We start from the raw sequence: 17,723 nt of genomic DNA on the forward strand, positions 1-17,723 counted from the left end.
AAACTCACCCAGGAGATGATGAGAGTCTGACTCAGGCAGTAAAGGGATGCAGAAATGTTTATGAGGCCAAATCGTCAGGGTCTGATGATTGACCAAATGTGAGGGGTAGAGGTGAGTTCAGTTCTAAACCAAAGTCTCTCTCCTCTACTGCAGTAGCTTGAATAAAAGCTCTCTTGCCATTTTTTATAAGTGTCTGGTGAACATTTGTTCTGTTAAACCAAAGACAAGCTACCCAAATATGAAGTGGGTGAGGAGTGAGAAGACAGAATGTAGGACTAGAGCCTCAGAGGTCAGGCCCCCAGTTCAGTGAGAGCTAAATGCTTGGGAGGTGTCTTGGGGGCAAGAAGAAATAGCCAGATAAACATAGGAGAAGCCAGGTCTTCTGCCTTCAAATCCAGTGTAGCTAAGCTTGCTTGTGATTGCACAGAGTGTGGTGTGGATGCATACAAATGTGGAAACGTCCACATGTGGGCACACACACAGGCAAACTAGGCAGCCACCTGTGCAGTACAGTGTTAAATGGGGGTGGAGAGGGTCAAAAGCTCTTCCCTTTTGCCAGAAAGGCCACCGTTTCATTTCTGTTCTGACACCTAAAATTCTTTTATTAGAAAAAAATATGTTTTATTATGTGATTAGAATTAAGGCTGATTTGATCAGCCTGGGAGAGGTGTATATCTACAAATTCACATTTTTTACAGTGTCCATAATTGTTGTTGGATCCTTTTCTAATGGCCAGTTTTGATTGGGAAGGAACATGGAAACAGAAGAAACCACAGTTTACCTTTCGCTTTGAGAGGGTGAAAGAACACAGGTTTATAAGATGAGGGTACCAAATGTTAAACACTGCCAAGTTTGCCAATAACAGAGTTTAGTTGAGGTTCTTGTACGGAAAAGAAACTAACCTAATAAACTGAAGCAAAGAAATGGAATTTATTGAAGGAATAAGGCATCTCACAGAATACAAAGACTTGCTGACCTCTAGCACCGTGGAAAGACTCTAGGATCCCAGCGTTTGTGATTGGCCCCTACAGATCTCAACCACTAGTAGGATTCTCTCACCATCATCTGTCCCTCCAGTCCAAATGCATATTCCCCAAATAAAAAATCAAGCCTGTTTGGGACAAGATTCTATGCCTGAATCAACCAGCTGGAACCGGGATGGAGTCATGTGCAGACGCAGGGCTCCTGGGGGCTCCCTCTGTGAGAAGGACAGTGTGATCAGATTCGGGAAAGGTGCGGTGTACCTGGGCTCCCTCCATACATTACTTCCCAGCCATGTGGCTCTTCACCCTTTATAAAGCCCAAGCACTTCCCCACGACTATTCTCATCCTCACAATTATCACACATGTAGGCTAAGCAGGGACTCTTTCAGACGCAAGGATGCCTTCTTTCAGGTGAGGCAGATGAGGCTGACAAAGCTTAGTGGACTTACCCAAGGTCACAGATAGACTAAGTAGAGGAGGCAGGACTTAACCCTATGTCCCCTGTGCTGCAAGACCAAGTATGTGAGTGTGGGTGTGGGAGAGACAAATGACTACATGGGTAGAAATGCATGAATAATAGGTAAGGGGGTGTCCGGATCAGAACAACTAGAACTGGAGGAACGTGGTCACTTGCACTCTCAAACTAAGCTATTTACAAGAGAGCAAGAAAAAGGGGAGGAGGGATCAGAATACAGATGGAGGAAAGGGAAGAGCAAGAAATAGACTCAGATCAAGAGGAAGACTTCTGGAATCCGCACGTAAAACATACCTATAATGTATCAGTGGCAGAGGCTACTCATTGCCCCCGCAATGGCTAGTCTCCCCTTACCATATAGCAAAAACATTCTTAGTAGAATGAATGGCTGCCCAGCTAAGGGTTACATTTTCAATCTCCCTTCCAAGTAGTGGCCACATGGTTCTGGCTTTTGGGGTGTGAGCAAAAGTGACATGTACAAATTCCTTGTCATGCTCTTAAAGGGCATGTCTTTTACCCCTTCCCCCTTTCTACACTCTGGAATACAGAGTTAATGGCAGGAGGTAAAGCAGCCATATTGGACCATGAGGTACAAGCCAAGAATGAGGATGGCAGAGACACAAAATGGATAAAGCCTGGGTTCCTGACGATTAAGAAGCCACCATACTAATCACTGCCAACCCAGACTTATTTTCAATTCCAAGAAATCATTTTATTATGGTTTTATTGAAGAAATAATATAACGCCATGCATCATGCAGTATTATAGTAGGCACTGGTAAATGCTAAATATTTACATGATTGATATGCAGGCTAAAAAAAAGTCGGTGTATTTGGCTAGGGAATTAGTGGTAAGTTCTATGTCTTCTTTATCTACTTTAAGATTTAAAATGATTATATATCAATAGTGAAATTATTAATAAACTATATTCCATCAATTGAAATTTTTTGAATGCTTACAACTTTTAATACAATTATTCCTCTTCAAGGAATTTTTTTTTCTCATAGGGAAACTTTTTACCAGAAATTTCTATCAAAAACACAATGACGGTAATTATATGCTTTTGGCTCTTGTGTGAGATTTTTCATAGACTAAATTCCTTTAAAATACAAATTTTAAATCACTGATTATGAACATTAAATATTTTAAACATTTTACTGTGGAAAATTTCAAATATATACATGATTAGAGAAAGTAATACAATGAACCCCTGTATACGTATTACACATCTTCAACTACTAACTCCTGACCAATTTTGTTTCATCTGTATGGCCTCATCCACTTCCAATCCTCCCCAAGTGGATTATTTTGAGGCAAATCACCATTTCATCCATAAATATTTTAGCATATATCTCAGAATAAGGACTCTTTTAAAAACATGATCATCATACCATTCTTTGTTATTATCATTAAACATACAGTGTTTAATTTCCCCAATTATCTCATAAACTTTTTTGCAGGATCCAAATAAATTCCATACATTGCAATAAGTTGCTATGTCTCTGTTAGTGTATAGGTTACTTGGACTTTTATGGAAAAGACCAACGATCTTCTGGCTTGTTTAAGCCACTGTTACTTGGAGTCTCTCTGTCACGACAAGGACATCCTAACACCCCATCACTCCACTAGACCTGCAGGGGCCTCGGTCTAGAACCACTGCAGGCTCTGGTCCTCAGGGCAGGCATGTGGCTCACTACCCTGGTCCCCAGGTCTGGACTGACCCAGACAAGGGCAGGACCAGAATCCAGCACCCAAACCTGTCTTGGGCTGAGATATTTCTAGTCCTTATCAGGCCACCCATCAGCCAGGGTAATAATCAGGACTTGTTGGAAGCACCAGATTTTCTCCAGAAGCAGCCCAGGTCTGTCTCATGTAAAGTCTGAATTTCTTTCCCACGTTGAGGAGGCACTATACTGAGAATTGTTCAGTTTGTAAATTGACTAAGAGACCACCTAGGTCAGGGGTCAGTGAACTTTTTCCGTAAAGGGCCAAATAGTAATTATTTTAGGCTTGGAATGCCTTATGATCTCTGTTGCAACTACTCAACTCTGCTGTTGAGTCTGAAAGCAGCCATAGACAGCATGTAAACAAATGAGTGTGGCTGTATTCCAACAAAACTTTATTTATGGACACAAACCGGGATATCATATAATTTTCATAAATATTATAATGTACATTATTAAAAATTATAGTTATATATTGTCAAATTATACTATGAAATAGTAAAATATTTTATGTCATGAAATAGTATTCTTTTGATTTTAACCATTTAAAAATGTAAAAACCATTCTTAGCTTGCTGGCTGCACATAAACAGATGGCGGACCAGATTTGTTGGTCTGTGGGCTGTCATTTGTTAAGCCCTGATCTAGTCGAACCTTCTCATCGCTTTTACTGAGAATCAAACTGAGGACCAGAGAGGTGAATTAATTCACCCAAAGTCACACAGCAAGTTGATGACAGAGGCCAAATTAGAACCGCAAATGTACCAAAGAGTAGAATACTCTAATATACAAGAACAGTGTACTCAGGAACCATTTGAAAGGCCAAAGACAGAGAACCAGAGCTTATATTCAATGCCATATGGATACATAATGACAATAGACAGCTTGACTGCAGTGCCCGTTTCCTAGTAACCACAGTCTCTCTGATGAAAGATTGTTCCCACTTGTTATTTATAACTTATTTCCCAATTGGGAGGGTGAGTGATTGGTTTATATTTAGTTACAAGAGCCAGGGAAATCCTGATCTACCATCTTAGGATAGACACAAACCTTATAGCCACAGCTGCCAGGAGATGGGAGAAAGCAAAGAAAGCTGCAGTGTACAGTGTTGTCCCTGTTACCAACAACAAGGGTCACATATAGCAATTACTGACTGCCTGACACAAATAACAGATGGTGTGAGGGGAGACAGGAGGAAAGGGATGCATTCCTATTTATGCTCTGCGGAAGCAGTCATTATGAAAAACCTCTCTGCACCTTGTTCATTACTGGGAGCATCTGTTAATTTTGCCTGCCTTTTGACTTTGTTAGCATTACTTTGCTTCTGGCTCCTAGAATTATTATTCATTTCTGAGAATGAATTCTGCTGTCTCTGAAGGGGCTTTCTTGATTCCATTGAAAATTAGATGATCTAAAGTCCAGGAAGAGAGCACAAAGCATTAAAAACCATGAACAGCCTATAAAAAGAAAAGAGTTCATGGGTCTGAGTCAAGAGATTCCAAGTGGAGTTGGGTAGAATTGACAAATTAAGCCAAAATCAGAGAAGGTATACACTGAAGGGGTTATCTGGAGATTAGCTAGTGCTGTCCAACCCCTTATTTTACTTTTACAGGCTCAGAGAGGGTGAGTGACTTTCATAAGATCACACAGAGAGGGTGAGTGACTTTCATAAGATCACACATAAGATCACACAGCTGTGTGATCTTTATTTGCTGCCCTGTGACCTTTCTGTTGCCTGAGCAGCTGCTAAAACAAGGCAGAAAATATCTCAGAGCAGGCAGATGTGAAGCGCCAACATGATGAATAGATGCAGAGCCTTCACTTCCTTCCATGCACAAATGTAAAGAGACAATTATGTGTCATTGCAAAATATATAGGAAAGTAGTCAAAAAGCAACATTTGTTAAAAGAGTGAGGAAGATAAGCCTTAAAACAATAACCCATCCCCATTTGTGTGGTGCTTTTTAGTTAACAGAGATCTTGCATCCCCCTGAGTTTTTTTGTAACAATTCTAAGAGGTTGACAGTGCAGGAAATGTCCCTATTTTAAAGAGAAACTGCTAAAAGTCATAAACACCTGCTGTGTTCCACTGTTCTGAATGTTTTTTAGGTATTAATAAATCCTCATAGTGATCCAATGATGTGGTTAAAATTATTATCCCCATTTTTCAAGGGTAGAAACTAAAGTGCAGAAAGGTGAAATGATTGGTCGAAAATCACTGCCCGTATCTAGATATGGTGGACACACCCTAGGTTGACCCCCCAACAAGTCACTGTTCTGTGTAAAAATCTCCCCTTGAGTGTTGGCAGGACTTGTGACTTGCTTCTTATCAACAGAATTTGGGATAAATAAGGATATTATACAATGATAAAGGGGTCAATTCTCCAAGAACACATAGTAATTCTTAAAATGTATGTGCCTAACAACAGAGAATCAAACTTCATGAGGCAAAAACTGATAGAACTGCAAGGGGAAAATAGATGAATCCACTATCATAGTGCGAGACTTCAACACCCTCTCCCAGAAATGGGCAGATCCAGCAGGTGGAAAATCAGTTAGGACATAGTTCAATTCAACAATGCCATCAATCAACTGGATATAATTGACATATAGAATATTTCATCCAACTAATAATATATATTCTTCTCAAGCTCACATGGAACATTCACCAAGATAGACCACATTCTGGGCAATAAAACACACCTAACATACCATAAGATGTTAGGTTGGTGCCCACATCCTGGGCCATGAAACACATCTACCTGGTTCACTAGTTGAACTCTTAGAGTTGTTACAAAACCTAACAAATTTAAAAGAATAGAAATTATGCAATGTCTATTCTTAGACCACAATGGAATTAAACTAGGAATCGATAATAGAAAGATAACAGGGAAATCCCCAAATATGTGGAGATTAAACAACACACTTCTAAATAGCACATGGGTCAAAGAAGAAGTATCAAGATAAAAGTTAAAATATTTTAAACTAAAAGAAAATAAACCACAACTTATCAAAATTTGTGGAATGCAGCAAAAGCAGTGCTTAGAGGGAAATTTATAGCATTGAATGCATATATTAGTAAAGAAGATCTAAAATCAATCATCTAAATTTCCACCTTAGGAAACTAGAAAAAGAAGAGTAAATTCAATCCAAAGTAAGGCAAAGAAAGCAAATAATAAAAATTAGACCAGATATCAATAAAATTAAGAACAGGAAATCAATAGAGAAAATCTATGGAACCAAGAGCTGGTTCTTTGAAAAGATCAATAAACTCAATAAAGCTGTAGCTGGGCTAAGAAAAGAAGAGAGAGCATGACTAATATCAGAAATTAAAGAGGGGGAGAGACCTTCAAGATGGCAGAGGAGTAACATGTGGAGATCACCTTCCTCCCCACAAATACATCAGAAATACATCTACATGTGGAACAACTCCTACAGAACACCTACTGAACAGTGGCAGAAGACCTCAGACTTCCCAAGAGACAAAAAACTCCCCACATACCTGGGTAGGGCAAAAGAAAAAAGAAAAAACAGAGACAAAAGAATAGGGATGGGATCTGCACCAGTGGGAGGGAGCCGTGAAGGAGGAAAGGTTTCCACACACTAGGAAGCCCCTTCGCAGGCGGAGACTGTGGGGGGAGGAGGGGGGAAGCTTCGGAACCGCAGAGGAGAGCGCAGCAACAGGGATGCAGAGGGCAAAATGGAGAGATTCCTGCACAGAAGATAGGTGCTGCCCAGCTCTCACCAGCCCGAGAGGCTTGTCTGCTCACACACCAGGGCAGGCGGGGGCTGGGAGCTGAGGCTCGGGCTTCAGAGGTCAGATCCCAGGGAGAGGACTGGGGTTGGTTGCGTGGACACAGCCTGAAGGGGGCTAGTGCACCACAGCTAGCTGGGAGGGAGTCCAGGAAAAAGTCGAACTGCCTAAGAGGCAAGAGACCATTGTTTCGGGGTGCGCAAGGAGAGGGGATTCAGAGTACCGCCTAAATGAACTCAAGAGACAGGTGTGAGCCGCGGCTATCAGCGCAGATCCCAGAGAGGGGCATGAGATGCTAAGGCTGCTGCTGCAGCCACCAAGAAACCTGTGTGCGAGCACAGGTCACTATCCACACCTCCCCTCCTGGGAGCCTGTGCAGCCCGCCACTGCCAGGGTCCCGTGATCCAGGGACAACGTTCCCAGGAGAACACACGGTGCACCTCAGGCTGTTGCAATGTCATGCCGGCCTCTGCTGCCGCAGTCTCGCCCCGCATTCCATACCCCTCCCTCAGCCCAGCCTGAGTGAGCCAGAGCCCCCGAATCAGCTGCTCCTTTAAACCTGTCCTGTCTGGGCAAGGAACAGATGCCCTCAGGTGACCTACATGCAGAGGTGGGGCCAAATCCAAAGCTGAACCCCAGGAGCTGTGCAAACAAAGAAGAGAAAGAGAAATTTCTCCATGCAGCCTCAGGAGCAGCAGATTAAATCTCCACAATCAACTTGATGTACCCTGCATCTGTGGAATACCTGAATAGACAAAGAATCATCCCAAAATTGAGGTGGTGGACGTTGGGAGGAACGATATATATATTTCCTCCTTCTTTCTCTTTTTGTTAGTGTGTATGTGTATGCTTCTTTGTATGATTTTGTCTGTTTAGCTTTGCTTTTAACATTTGTCCTAGGGCTCTGTCTGTCCGTTTTTTTGTTGGTTTTGTTTTGTTTTTGTATACATTTTTTTTTTTTTTGCGGTACGTGGGCCTCTCACTGTTGTGGCCTCTCCCATTGTGGAGCACAGGCTCTGGACGCACAGGCTTAGCGGCCATGGCTCACTGGCCCAGCTGTTCCATGCCATGTGGAATCTTCCCGGACCAGGGCACGAACCTGTGTCCCCTGCATCATCAGGTGGACTCTTAACCACTGTGCCACCAGGGAAGCCCCTGTTTTTGTATACTTTTTAGCACTTGTTATCATTGGTGGATTTGTTTTTTGGCTTGGTTACTATCTTCTTTCTTTCTTTCTTTTTTTATTACTTTTTAATTTTTTTAATTTTTAATATTTCTTTAACAACTTAATTTTATTTATTTTCTTTCCTTCTTTCTCTTTTTCTCCCTTTTCTTCTGAGCCATGTGGCTGACAGGGTCTTGCTGCTCTGGCCGGGTGTCAGGCCTGTGCCTCTGGGTTGGGAGAGCTGAGTTCAGGACATCGGACCACCAGAGACCTCCCAGCTTCCACATAAAATCAAACGGCAAAAGCTCTCCCAGAGATCTCCATCTCAATGCTAACACCCAGCTCCACTAAACGACCAGCAAGCTACAGTGATGGATACCCTATGCCAAACAACTAGCAAGACAGGAACACAACCCCACCCATTAGTAGAGAGGCTGCCTAAAATAATAATAATGTAATAGATGCCCCAAAACTCACCACCGGATGCAGTCCTGCCCACCAGAAAGACAAGATCCAGCCTCATCCACCTGAACACAGGCACCAGTCCCCTCCACCAGGAAGCCTACACAACCCACTGAACCAAACTTAGTTACTGGGGGCAGACACCAAAAACAAATGGGAACTACAAACCTGCAGCCTGTGAAAAGGAGACCCCAAACACAGTAAGTTAAGCAAAATGAGAAGACAGAGAAACACACAGCAGATGAGGAAGTTAGGTTAAAACCCACCAGACCAAAAAAATGAAGAGGAAATAGGCAGTCTACCTGAAAAAGAATTCAGAGTAATGATAGTAAAGATGATCCAAAATCTTGGAAATAGAATGGAGAAAATACAACAAACGTTTAACAAGGACCTAGAAGAAATAAAGAGCAAATAAACAGTGATGAACAACACAATAAATGAAATTAAAAATTCTCTAGAAGGAATCAATAGCAAAATAACTGAGGCAGAAGAACGGATAAGTGACCTGAAGATGAAATAGTGGAAATAACTACCACAGAGCAGAACAAAGAAAAATGAATGAAAAGAATTGAGGACAGACTCAGACACCTCTGGGACAACATTAAACACACCAATATTCGAATTATACGGGTCCAAAAAGAAGAAGAGAAAAAGAAAGGGACTGAGAAAATATTTGAAGAGATTATAGTTGAAAACTTCCCTAATATGGGAAAGGAAATAGTCAGTCAAGTCCAGGAAGCAGAGAGACTCCCATACAGGATAAATCCAAGGAGAAACACACCAAGACACATATTAATCAAACTATCAAAAATTAAATACAAAGAAAAAAACATTAAAAGCAGCAAGGGAAAAGCAACAAATAACATACAAGGAAATTCCCATAAGGTTAACAGCTGATCTTTCAGCAGAAACTCTGCAAGCCAGAAGGGAGTGGCAGGACATATTTAAAGTGATGAAAGAGAAAAACCTACAACTAAGATTACTCTACCCAGCAAGGATCTCATTCGGATTTGACAGAGAAATTAAAAGCTTTACAGACAAGCAAAAGCTAAGAGAATTCAGCACCACCAAACCAGCTTTACAACAAATGCTAAAGGAACTTCTCTAGGCAGGAAACACAAGACAAGGAAAAGATCTACAATAACAAACTCCAAACAATTAAGAAAATGGTAATAGGAACATACATATTGAACATTACCTTAACTGTAAATGGATTAAATGCTCCTACCAAAAGGCATAGATTGGCAAAATGGATACAAAAACAAGATCCGTATATATGCTGTCTACAAGAGACCCACTTCAGACCTAAGGGCACATACAGACTGAAAGTGAGGGGATGGAAAAAGATATTCCATGCAAATGGAAATCAAAAGAAAGCTGGAGTAGCAGTTTTCATATCAGACAAAATAGACTTTAAAACAAAGACTATTATAAGAGACAAGGAAGGACACTACATAATGATCAAGGGATCAATCCAAGAAGAAGATATAACAATTGTAAATATTCATGCACCCAACATAGGAACACCTCAATACATAAGGGAAATACTAACAGCCATAAAAGGGGAAATAGACAGTAACACAATAACAATAGGGGACTTTAACACCCCACTTTCACCAAAAGACAGATCAACCAAAATGAAAACAAATAAGGAAACACAAGCTTTAAATGATACATTAAACAAGATGGACTTAATTGATATTTATAGGACAACCATCCAAAAACAACAGAATACACTTTCTTCTCAAGTGCTCATGGAACTTTCTCCAAGATAGATCATATCTTGGGTCACAAATCAAGCCTCAGTAAATTTAAGAAAATTGAAATCATATCAAGTATCTTTTCCAACCACAATGTTATCAGATTAGATATCAATTACAGGAAAAAATCTGTAAAACATACAAACACATGGAAGCTAAAAAATACACTACTAAATAACCAAGGGATCACTGAAGAAATCAAAGAGGAAATCGTCATATACCTAGAAACGAATGACAATGAAAACACAACGACAAAAAAGTTCTGGGATGCAGCAAAAGCAGTTCTGAGAGGGAAGTATATAGTAATACAATCCTACCTCAAGAAACAAGAAACATCTCAAATAAGCAACCTAACCTTACACCTAAAGCAATTAGAGAAAGAAGAACAAAAAAAACCCAAAGTTAGCAGAAGGAAAAAAATCATAAAGATCAGATCAGAAATAAATGAAAAAGAAATGAAGGAAACAATAGCAAAGATCAATAAAACTAAAAGCTGATTCTTTGAGAAGATAAACAAAATTGAAAACCATTAGCCAGATACATCAAGAAAAAAAGGGAGAAGACGCAAATCAATAGAATTAGTAATGAAGAATTAGTAATGAAGAAGTAACAACTGACACTGCAGAAATACAAAGGATCATGAGAGATCCTTGGCAAGTATATGCCAATAGAATGGACAATCTGGAAGAAATGGACAAATTCTTAGAAAAGCACAGCCTTCCGAGACTGAACCAGGAAGAAATAAAATATAAACAGACCATTCACAAGCACTGAAATTGAGACTATGATAAAAAATCTTCCAACAAATAAAAGCCCAGGACCAGATGGCTTCACAGGTGAATTCTATCAAACATTTAGAGAAGAGCTAACACCTATCCTTCTCAAACTCTTCCAAAATATAGCAGAGGGAGGAACACTCCCAAACTCATTTTATGAGGCCACCATCACTCTGATACCAAAACCAGACAAAGATGTCACAAAGAAAGAAAACTACAGGCCAATATCACTGATGAACATAGATGCAAAATTCCTCAACAAAATACAAGCAAACAGAATCCTACAGCACATTAAAAGGATCATACACCATGATCAAGTGGGGTTTATCCCAGGAATGCAAGGATTCTTCAATATATGTAAATCAATCAATGTGATAAACCATATTAACAAATTGAAGGAGAAGAACCATATGATCTTCTCAATAGATGCAGAAAAAGCTTTTGACAAAATTCAACACCGATTTATGATAAAAACCCTCCAGAACGTAGGCACAGAGGGACTTACTTCAACATAATAGAGGCTATATATGACAAACCCAGAGCCAACATCGTTCTCAGTGGTGAAAACTTGAAACCATTTCCTCTAAGATCAGGAAAAAGACAAGGTTGTCCACTCTCACCACTATTATTCAAGATAGTTTTGGAAGTTTTAGCCACAGCAATCAGAGAAGAAAAAGAAATTAAAGGAATCCAAATTGGAAAAAAAGAAGTAAAGCTGTCACTGTTTGCAGATGACATGATATTATACTAGAGAATCCTAAAGATGGTACCAGAAAACTACTAGAGCTAATCAATGAATTTGGTAAAGTAGCAGGATACAAAATTAATGCACAGAAATCTCTTGCATTCCTGTACACTAATGATGAAAAATCTGAAAGAGAAATTAAGGAAACAATCCCATTTACCATTGCAACAAAAAGAATAGAATACCTAGGAAAAAACCTACCTAAGGAGACAAAAGACCTGTATGCAGAAAACTATAAGACACTGATGAAAGAAATTAAAGATGATACAAGCAGATGGAGAGATATACCACGTTCTTGGATTGGAAGAATCAACATTGTGAAAATGACTTTACTACCCAAAGCAATCTACAGATTCAGTGCAATCCCTATCAAACTACCAATGGCATTTTTCACAGAACTAGAACAAATTTTCACAATTTGTATGGAAACACAAAAGACCCCAAATAGCCAAAGCAGTCTTGAGAAAGAAAAATGGAGCTGGAAGAATCAGGCTCCCAGGCCTCAGACTATACTACCAAGCTACAGTAATCAAGACAGTATGGTACTGGCACAAAAACAGAAATATAGATGAATGGAACAGGTAGAAAGCCCAGACATAAACCCACGCACATATGGTCACCTTATCTTTGATAAAGGAGGCAAGAATATACAATGGAGAAAAGACAGCCTCTTCAATAAGTGGTTCTGGGAAAACTGGACAGCTATATGTAAAAGAATGAAATTAGAACACTCCCTAACACCATCCACAAAGATAAACTCAAAATGGATTAAAGACCTCAAAGTAAGGCCAGACACTATAAAATACTTAGAGGAAAACATAGGCAGAACACTCTATGACATAAATCACAGCAAGATCCTTTTTGACCCACCTCCTAGAGAAATAGAAATAAAAACAAAAATAAACAAATGGGATGTAATGAAACTTAAAAGATTTTGCACAGCAAAGGAAACCATAAACAAGACAAAAAGACAACCCTCAGAATGGGAGAAATTATTTGCAAATGAAGCAACTGACAAAGGATTAATCTCCAAAATTTACAAGTGGCTCATGCAGCTCAATATTAAAAAAAACAAACAGCCCACTCCAAAAATGCGCAGAAGACTTAAATAGACATTTCTCCAAAGAAGATATACAGATTGCCAACAAACACATGAAAGGATGTTCAACATCACTAATCATTAGAGAAATGCAAATCAAAACTACAATGAGATATCACCTCACACAAGTCAGAATTGCCATCATCAAAAAATCTACAAATAATAAATGCTGGAGAGGGTGTGGAGAAAAGGGAACCCTCTTGCAGTGTTGGTGGGAATGTAAATTGATACAGCCACTATGGAGAACAGTATGGAGGTTCCTTAGAAAAGTAAACATAGAACTACCATATGACCCAGGAATCCCACTACTGGGCATATACACAGAGAAAACCATAATTCAAAAAGAGTCATGTACCACAATGTTCATTGCAGCTCTATTTACAATAACCAGGACATGGAAGCAACCTGAGTGTCCATCAACAGATGAATGGATAAAGAAGATGTGGCACATACATACAATGGACTATTACTTAGCCATAAAAAGAAAAGAAATTGAGTTATTTGTAGTAAGGTGGTTGGACCTAGAGTCTGTCATACAGAGTGAAGTAAGTCAGAAGGAGAAAAACAAATACCGTATGCTAACACACATATATGGAATCTAAAGAATAAATAAATAAATAAATAAATAGGTTCTGAAGAACCTAGGTGCAGGACAGGAATAAAGACGCAGACGTAGAGAATGGACTTGGGGACATGAGTGGGGGGGAGCGTAAGCTGGGACAAAGTGATAGAGTGGCATGGACATATATACACTACCAAATGTGAAATAGATAGCTAGTGGGAAGCAGCTGCATAGCTCAGGGAGATCAGCTTGGTGTTTTGTGACCACCTAGAGGGGTGGGATAGAGATGGTGGGAGGGAGACACATGAGGGAGGAGGTATGGGGATATATGTATATGTATAGCTGATTCACTGTCTTATGAAGCAGAAACTAACACACCATTGTAAAGCAATTATACTCCAATAAAGATGTTAAAAAAAAAAAAGAAGTGAGTAGATAATATATATTAGCTAAGAGCTTTTAAAATTCTGCTTGATTACTTTTTACATATGATGATATAAGCCATATATAATAATTAACATAAATCAAAATAAAAAAATGAAATTAAAGAGGGGACATCACTACAGATCTCATGGACATTAAAAGGATAATAAAGGAATACTATAAACAACTCTATGATCACAAATTTGGTAACTTAAATAAAATTGACCAATTCCTTGAAAGACACAACTCACACAAGAAAGAGACCATCTGAAAAAGCCAACAGACTATGGCAAAGATGGTGGGATATCACTCCCATGATTATGTTACCTCATATGGCAAAGGTTAAGGAATTTTGCAGATGTAATTAAGGTCCCTAATCAGTTTGACTTCCAATTAATCAAAAGGGAGACGTTTCTGGGTGGACCTGGCCTAATCAAGTTAGTCCTTTATAAGAGACCTTAGGCTTTTCCCAAGATCAGAGACTTGAAGCAGCAGAGCCTCCCTTTTTCCTGCTGGTCTTGAAGAAATAAGTTCTATAGTCACAAGGAAATGAGTTCTGCCAACAACTATGTGAGCTTAGAAGAGGACTCTGAGTCTAGATGAGAGCTCAAGGCCTGGCAAACACCTTAATTGCAGCCTTGTGAGACCTTGAGCAGAGGATGCTAGACCATGTCTGGACTCCTGAGTGGGGAAAACTGTGACATAGTATATAGGTACTGTTTTAAACTGCTAAGTTTGTGGTAATTTCTTGTGCAGCAATAGATAACTAATATAGCAGAGGAGCAAAGATTTCCACCCAATCTGACTCCAGGATATGTGCTTTAAATCCTGGTTCTCAGATTCTTTCTGACAGCAGATGAGAGATTTTTTTTTCCCCAAACCAACAAATTCGCTATTTCTCCAACACCACCTAGGTGTTCTACAATTGAAATTCCAACAGTTTGACAGGAACTGGGGACAAAGACCAAATATGTATATCCCATTACACCACACTGGTCTTTAAGACCTTTTGGAGGAGGACTGTGGCCCATACCAGTGACTAAGTGACCAACCAACGACCTCATGGCCACTGACTGAGGGACAAATGCCCCAGTCTTCATACTTTGGGACTTTTTGACTTCTAGCTCTATCCCGAGCCTGGGCTATCACCCCTAGAACGTGTAAAGGCAGGTAAAAGTAAAACTTTTAAAGGAGAATTTTTAATATATAAGAGGCAAGAGAACATTGGCTAAAGGTTAGTAGTTTTCGCATAGGTCATATTCATTATGATTCTGTGAGGTAAGTCAAAGGCGATACGGAAAGTGAAGCTCAGAGAAACTAAATAACTTCTCCAAGGTTACGGTCATGGGAGAGGCCCTGGGATTTGACCCTGGGCCTGACACCCTCTTTCTCTTCCTTACAACACCACCAAAGAACAAAAGGGGAATATATCAACTATCTTCTAGTTTCCAGTGGATTGGCAGAATTCTTTAAGGAAGGACTATAATCAGGAAATTTCCATCTCCACAGAAAGAACTAAAGAAAATGAATGATAATTAAACCATAAAGGATTTAACTTAATCCTAAGGAAGAGCTTTCCAGGGGTAAGGTTAATTAAACACTAACAAGATTTTATTTCAGAAAAAAAATCGAAAGGCTCTAAAATTCTGCCTCCAGATTTCTGTTTATAAAGTCTCATGTAAAAACAGCAAGAAGAAAGGTTGGGGATAACTTTTCAAGCCAGTCAAAATGCTTGCAAGCCCAAGGTCTTCAAATTTGACCCTAAGGATGAACTGAGTAAATCCTGTAATGATCAGTCATAGTTTTCTGGGAACCTATAGCAAATGTTAATAACATTAAATGTTTACATGTTAATTTCCAAGTTTGAAATAAAAACTAGCTTTTCTCATGAAATCATTGGCATTATTTTTCAAAATTATGAAGAAAGAAAGCAAATGGATTCAGGCACAGGTTTCTGCACTAACATAGTGTATTTCCTTTATAGGTGAAGGATTTCAGACCCTGCACCATCCCCCTGGCCCACTGCAGGGCTGCAAAACTTCCCTCCTCCCCCATGGCCCCTGCTCTGTACTCTTTCCTTTTGCTGCTGCAGATCCATTGCTGCATGAGACCCTGTATTCAGCCCCAATCCTTTGATGCCTCATGGGCAGTCTTGGGACAGGAGATTTAGGTGACCTCATGTGCCATGGGGTGGGGGCAAAGGTATTAGAAAGTGACGGGGATAACCCCAAATTCTACATATTTGCGTACACCTTTCCTGCCCTATCTCTCCAGATCTGGCCCGAGATGCCCCAATCCCATCGTTTCTTTCTACCCTACTTCTTACACCCAGCTCCTACTCTAAGCCTTTTGACAAAATGCCCAAGAGAGGGGTGGCTTCCTCTGGATGTAGCTGAGTCACATTCTTAACTCCTGGTGCGGTCCAGAGGCCAGCCCTTTCCATTTATAGAACCCTTATCAACATCTAACTGAAAAGAAAAAGAAAGGAAGGGTAGTAAAGACAGCACGTTCTTGATTGAAAAGAATGGGACCATGAATTCCAACTTAGAAATAAAAGGAGCAAAAGGGGTTGGGCAAGGAATGCTCTCAACAACAAAATTTGGCAGTAGCAAAACTCTTTAAAATAACCATATCGTTTGGTTCAGGCATTCTACTTTTAAGGATTAAACAATGGAAAGATAAATAAGATCTACATAAGTAGAGTGATATACCATTTTCATCTATTAGAAGTCTCAACATGGTAAAGATATGGAACTATCCCCATTTCACAGATAAATAAACTGGGCACAGAGAGGTTAAATAACTTGCCCAAGGCCACACAGCTATCAAGTGGTGAAACCATGATTCAAAACTAAGCAGCTGGGGCCCAGAGGCCATGCCCTTTACCACTCTGCTTTCCTACCTGCCCCCTGTGCTCCCACAGCCCCGAGCCACTGTTCTCACAGCATTTTCCCCTCCCTGTGTGCCTGTTTCCTCTGCTAGAAAGAGCAAGAACCGTATCTTACTCAACTTGGCATCTCCAAGTGCCTGACACACAGGAAGTACTCAAAATATTTTTATTGAACCCAACAAAATGGTACATTAGTAAGTTGTCTAGTCAATGGGGCTTATGCTTCTACCTTTATAGAATTCTCTGTAAACCAGGACACAGACATAGTTCCAAATATACAGACTTAATAATGATTCTTACGAAAAATAGTTTTCTCAGCTACTCCTCTTTCTTGGTTTAGGGTTGTTAAATTATTTAAATGGTAGATCCAGAATTAATTTTTTAATATGACTTTCTAAATTGGAAATTCCAAGACATTTCTCACCTTTATATTATTTGAGAGCAAGGATCAAGTATTTTCATTGTTATTCTATAGCGGGGGTTAGGGGGTGCCCAATAAATATTAAATACTGATGCCCCCATTAAAACTATAAAATTATAAAGAGGAAAGCTTTTTTTAAAGGAGGATGTATGGTTAGAGGAGGGAGATAAGAAAGGATTTCTTTATGCCTCTTATGTTTACAATAAAAGTACTGAACCTGGTGGAAGTTGATGAGACCTGTGAATATGAAATGATTAAACAATCCCTAAAAGTTAGTTTAAGAAACTGGAAGTAGAGCGTTCCCAAGCAAAACTGCGGACATTTAAATCTGCCTCTGGTTGATGTGGTGACTTGCTGTGTTTCAGATATAACCGGTCCCCTCAGCCCTGACTACTCTAGTCATCATAAATCCACATAGCCTCTTTGTTTTGACCTCTTAGTATTACCAGAATTTTACAAAACTCATGATCAGATATGTCATAGAG

The sequence above is a fragment of the Lagenorhynchus albirostris genome, chromosome 5, assembly GCF_949774975.1.
Source record: "Lagenorhynchus albirostris chromosome 5, mLagAlb1.1, whole genome shotgun sequence".
NCBI classification, from domain to species: Eukaryota; Metazoa; Chordata; class Mammalia; order Artiodactyla; family Delphinidae; genus Lagenorhynchus; species Lagenorhynchus albirostris.